At 39.1% G+C, this 6072-nt stretch overlaps 1 long non-coding RNA gene across 1 annotated transcript; it reads left to right on the top strand.

The window, feature by feature from the left end:
- Window positions 1–299: 299 nt before the first annotated feature.
- On the top strand, window positions 300–5046 carry LOC106884813. The gene is made up of 4 exons (XR_001411294.1): window positions 300–777; window positions 1052–1221; window positions 2530–2651; window positions 4949–5046. It is a non-coding gene; the product is annotated as an uncharacterized LOC106884813 (long non-coding RNA).
- Window positions 5047–6072: the final 1026 nt, after the last annotated feature.

Genomic DNA, 6072 nt, shown 5'->3' with positions numbered 1-6072 from the left:
CCCCGACACTGCGGACCTTTGCACCGCCCATTGGTTCTCCCTGAAGGAGCCGGACGTGGGCTGCCTGCTGGCGGCGCCCTATGGGCGTCCTCCCGCGCACCTGACGTCATCCTTTTCCTTCCGCTCCGGCGCGGGGGCTACTGCGCATGCGCCGGCCTGGGCGGGGGGGTGGGTGGGGCCACGGCTCCTGTCGCGCGCTTTCCCTCAGTGGCCGCCGGTGATGAGGGAGCGTGAGGCGGGGGGAGGGAGCCGATCCGAGCCGATACGATATGATCCGAGCCGAGCCGAGCCCTCCTCTGACGGCGACACCCCGAGGGTCGGTGTTGGCGCCGCTCCCTCAGCCGCGCTGAAGCGACCGCGGAGCGAACCGGCGGGATCCTGAGCCCGGGCACGACCTGCCGTTTTTCTCTGTCGCTCGCCTGTGATGAGTGCCTATGAACCCGGGAACTTATTGCAGCTTCTGACTCGTTGTGTCGGAACTCACGAAAAATGCCTTTGTGGGAGCTCCCCGTTGCGGGGCCGTGAGGCGGGAAGCGGCTGATGGCGGGGCGGGCCGGAGCCTTCCCCCCTGACAGGCGGCGGGTCCCCGGCCGCCACACGGGCCCTGCCGGGGGACGGGCATCTCCTTCCTGTCCCTTCTGGAGACCAAGTGCGACAATTGAACGGCAGCAGTCAGATTTTAAATAGTTAATGTTTCAATCCGTGGAATGCAATTCAGAAGTCCCACAGGACTCAATGCAAAGTTGGGGTTTTGCCTCCTGTGGGGACTGAGGAGAGGTGAGAGAAACAGAGTAAAAAAAAATAAAATAATAAATCATTCCTAGAACAACAACTATAGTTATGGATTATAAGCTATGAAGTAGACCAAAAAAAGAGTAAGAAGGCTTACCCAATTACAAATTACAGTTGTTTGAACACTGAGCAGCTTAAGGGAGCAAACGGTACCATCAGTCTCATCCAGAGCTACAAACCACTGCTGAGGTAAAATCTGTTGGCTGGTAGTAGCATCATGAAAATATTAATCCTAGCCGTTAATCCTTCTGATTTATAGGTATTACACAAATCACGTTGCTGATTTTTCTAAGCCTGCTGTTAGGAGTGGCCACGTACCGTTCACCTTCAGAGAGTGGCTTGTTGAGAACGCCACCGATGGGCTGACTGCCTTGGGAGTGTTTCAGATGGAATACAGACTGCAAAAATTGAGCCTGAAAATTGCATCAGGTAAAGTTAAGTTACTAAAAGCATCTGTTAAATATCTATAAAGTATCCTACCTATCAAACACTTTGAAAACAAAGTAAATTTTGTGTTAGAATTAAGAGGGTATTGAACAAATGGTTCAGGTGTTATAACAAATTGTACCCTATTAAGCAGTTTGAGAGCACAGCCGTGTATAGCTTGGCACGGTGTTGGAGTGTGAGCTGTAGAGTTGTGGTTCCAGTGACAGGTACAAGGTATGCAGAATACCTCGAGAACGCGGCAAGACAAATACCATAAATATCTAACCAAGCAAGTTTTTGTGGAAGCAATATATTTGATATAATAGTTAGCTACTTGGAGGAAAAGAATAGTAGCTGTACTTAAACCATCTTGAAGTAATTTGTCATGAGTTAACCAATGAGAATTAATCCTGTTACATACACTCATTACACTCAATTTTAAAATATTACTCATGTAAGCCTACATAAACTTACCGATTATATTTTGGCAATTTAAACTGCTGAAAAAGGGAACTTTGTTACTCTTTTATGTGAGAGAACTTAAGAACTTCTTTAAAGGGAATTTGGAAACATCATGTTTCTTTATTGAAAAGGAATTGCCCCTGTACACTGCTAGAACATGGCTGAAGTCAGCTGGAAAATCTTACAGTCGCTGTCTTGGAAAATTACCCTTCTGTCATCTTAAAAGCAGTTTTAAGATGACAGGTGTTTCATCGCTATTTGTACTGATGATTTTAAACAAACTAGGTTAATTATTTGGCAGTAAAAGGAAATATATACTTAATGTATTAGGTATAGCTAAAAGTTATAGAGCTTTTCCACGTTTTGGAGAACAATAGGTGTTCTGTGATAAACTTAGCCACTGTGGTAGAATTGTTTAGAAGAAGCATATGTTTTAGTTGCTTTTGTGAGACTGACCAAGAACCTAGTTGGAGTTGAGTTAAAGGAATTCTATGTCCCAAGTTTCAAACTGAACAATATTGCAGGACAGGCTATGGTGAAATCACTACATTTAAAGTATTTTAGTTTCTCACATGTTTATTTTAAAATCCCAGGGAAGTCATCTTTTAATTATGTTTTTGCTATCATAGTCTAAATTCTCAATTTAGAATGCCATGTATTTAGGAGAATCTCCTTTAAGAGTTACATTCCTATAAAATCTTGAAAGATACAGTCTGAACAACAGCTGTTACCTGTCTCATTATTTGCAGGATTCTTTGAAAAAAAAGCATGAGCAATTCCTTTTGTCATTACTTTTATCTTAAATCAAAGCTAGCTATTGCAACAGCTTCTTTTTTTTTTTTTTATCAGAAATGGGAATTTCTCAGGTCACGATGGTGTATTTGGCAGCAGAAGTGGTGACTCTGTCATAAATAACTCTGATGTTTCTACACCTCTGTTACACCCTTGCTTTTGCGAGTGCTGGAATTCAGGTGAGTTTGTGGTGGACTGGGGAATTGACACAGGAAAAAAGTAGTAGCTATGACTGAATGACTCCCTGAGATGTGGTTCACCTTGCAGCCACACAAACTATTGTGTTGGCAACAGAAAAATGCACTTTGAACAGCGTCCTGAAATTGTCATCGCTTAAGTAGACAAAGACCTCAGAAGAGAGTATGTGAGAGAAATAAATGGAGTTATGTGTCACCTCAGTTGCCAGAAGTGGTGGTATTAAGTATCAAGATGAAAACAGCAGAAACCAAGATCATCTTATGTAACTAGGCACGTTACAAAGGACTAAAACTTACTATTTATAAGCACTGTAATTGTAATTACTGATGTTATCCTGAGGACAGCGCTAGACTTCATTCATGTTGATGTCAGAACATTTTCAGAGTGGGATGATGGCATGCTGAAGACGTGCCTGATGGCTGCTATTTCAACACATTGGTTAGAGCAGTAGGTTTACTGATAAGGGTAACTTCAGGGAAAAGGAGAGGCTGGTACAAGCAGCCATTTTCACTATTAAGCAAATTAAATGTGGATTAATCTCTTCAAAAAAGGAGATGAAAATCCTGTAAGATTGTCACTGTTGCTAGCTAATAGCTATGTTTTTCATCCTGATGCTTTTTACCATTCTGTCATGTCTGTCTGTATGTTTATTAGCTTCAGGTGAATGACAATAGTTGTGATTTTCTAATGCTTTTCTCTTCCTGACTGAAATTCCTTAGGGTAATAGAGTTTTTAACCCGGTCAAGGAAGCATTTAAACTGAAGAACTGAGTCCTCATTCCAAGCACACCCAAACTGCACTCCAAGCTTCAGTTGCTGAACTATACCCTTGTTGCTCTACCATTGGTTCATCATATCTTCCAAGCTTGCTACGTCTGTGTCTTGTTTTTAGATTCGGCCAAGCTGCAGCCTGAAAAACATGCAATTGTAGATTTTTTTAAATAATAGTTATTAAGACAAAAGAAAATACATGTTCTATTCGTTCATTGCTTTACTCTGCAAGTAGATGTGTTCCTTGTTGTTAAATTATGATACAATCTTAAGATTTATGATTGAGTAGTTAATTTTTAAAAAATCCCTCATGAATTCTCTTGTTTAAGTGAAGTGATATTTTGATCTAAGGAAGGGTTGGAACTTGGAAATTAAGGCATTTATGCAGCTGCCTTTTTCAAAAACACAGCCAGCTTTTTAAATATTTTTTTTTCCCCACAATAAGCTTATAAAACAAAAGAAACAAAGGGACTTCTCTTGAACTCTCAAAAAAGCTTCAGAGAGGAAACAAAACAAAACCAGTCTGACTTCTATAATTCAAATGTTATAAAGTAAATTGCTTTGAAACACATATTTATTATGTGCTCAGTGATCAGGAGAATTACATGGCTGTGAATGATAGTTTTAGATGAGTGGAAGACAAGTGAGTTTTTTCAGTCTATTCCTTTATTTGCAGCATCTGAAGTCCTTATCATACAACACTTTGTGACATTAGGATTACAGTTCACTGGAATTTGTGACATAAATAAGTTATTTATGTGTAGAGATAATTCCAGGAATGTATTCCCTTCAAAACTGTTTTGGTTTTGCTGTTTTGAAAGAGTCCTTGATTCTTTCCCAGACCCAGAATTCTATCACATATAAGACATGGCTCTCTTTCCTTAACTAGTGGTTATGGACTATAACTACGTAGGGAATATGTGGTTGTTGTTCCAATTCCACATGTATTTTGGGGAAGGAAAAAATCTCCCTGAATAATTAAAACAGGACATTTCAAAAAAATATGTTTTTTTAACATCTGTAAAAACAGTCAGTTTTGGTCAGACGTGAATATATGTTTTAGCTACTACCAAAGGAAATATTCAGCAACAAAGAATGTATACGTAAGTTCTATAAATACTTCAGCAAGAGAGAGCTTTATACAAAACAAGCATATAAATTATAGAACTCATTTGGTGGAGACGGGGTCAGGAGTATTGACCTGAATTAACCAGATCAAAACAGTTAAGCCATATTATATCTTTATGAGAAGAGAAACTTGCAAAATTGAACTAAACTAAATTAGATTATGAACAATTCCTTTCCAAAGGGAAGTGACAGGACCAAAATAATACCCTTTATTTTAAATAAACATGTGTAGATTAAATATAGTTTAACATAGTCCATTCTAAAAGCATGGATTCTACACCAATCTGCAATTGGTGGGGCTTTTGCTTGTTTTTCTGGGGTGCCCACACTATTATTGTTCTATTTTCTGCCACTACTTGATAACCTCTCTTTTTGCTTAGGATACCCAGAAGTGAGTGAGCATTGCTCTGACCAAAATAGGAAGACCTATTGCACATTTTTGTAGCTGCCAGCATATGAAGGAGGACTCCCACTAAAGGTATTGCAAGTCTGAGGCTTTGTTTCTGCTTTGTTTTGATTTTTAATATTTCCATGATAAAACATTGAGTATTGCATGGCAGTTATAGTCTCTGTGGTATTTATCTATGCATGCCATGCTGTTGAAAACCCTAATTCACTGCATTACTGAAACAGGAAAAGCTTTTCCTTTACAAATGCTGATGAAATCATACATTGTCATTTCCAGCAGTTACCGGTCAAATTAAGGGCTTGACCCTTGAAAATAAAATGAACTTTTTTTCTTCTAAAACAGCAACTATGTCAGTCTACACACATTTTTTGAAAGCCACACAAGAAAAGAATATCCTCTACTACACCACACTTATCTCTGTAGAAATAAAAGGGGTTTTGGTAGTTTTATTTATTTTTTTGTTTATTGTTTCCTAAAAGTCTCTATATTATTATTTAATTACCCTTAGACTTGAGCTAAGCAGCATGATGATATCTTCCTACACGAACAGCATATTGCAAAGTTGTGTTTGTGACTTGGTACTCTGACAACCATGTTTGAGATACAGTTCATTTACTTATTGCCTACAGTGGTCATGCCCTAGCAGGGAAATAATTTCTGCTATCACTAAGAAATTGGTGGTGGTGGAGGGGCAGCAGAGTATTTGGAGAACAGCTACAAGGCACGTGAAACTGTAACTTTTATGACTTGAGCTTGATGTTGGCTATAACTTTTATTTTTCTTTGGGAAACTACTTAGTTTTTTTTAAATTAATTTAAGACTTCTTGTTTGTTAAAACATAGTTGGAAATTGTTTAAGCCAGTGCAAACACCTCTGGGGTTTTGTGTAGTAGTTAGTGTAGAAATCTATCAGTTATATCCTTAACATAAGAATTAAGTATTAGGATACAATAGAGAGTATCTTGGTTTTGTTTCAATGTCTTAGTCATAATCTGCAGCAAAAAATACAAGCTAGTAAACAGCCATTCCGCAATGCCTTACTGTAACTTCTAGATTATTTTACTGAATCTAAGAATAATTTTGCCTTCCACAGTAA

This window comes from Calidris pugnax, unplaced genomic scaffold (genome assembly GCF_001431845.1).
Source record: "Calidris pugnax isolate Ruff unplaced genomic scaffold, ASM143184v1 scaffold17, whole genome shotgun sequence".
Lineage (NCBI taxonomy): Eukaryota > Metazoa > Chordata > Aves > Charadriiformes > Scolopacidae > Calidris > Calidris pugnax.
This window is presented reverse-complemented; position numbering and strand designations above follow the sequence as displayed.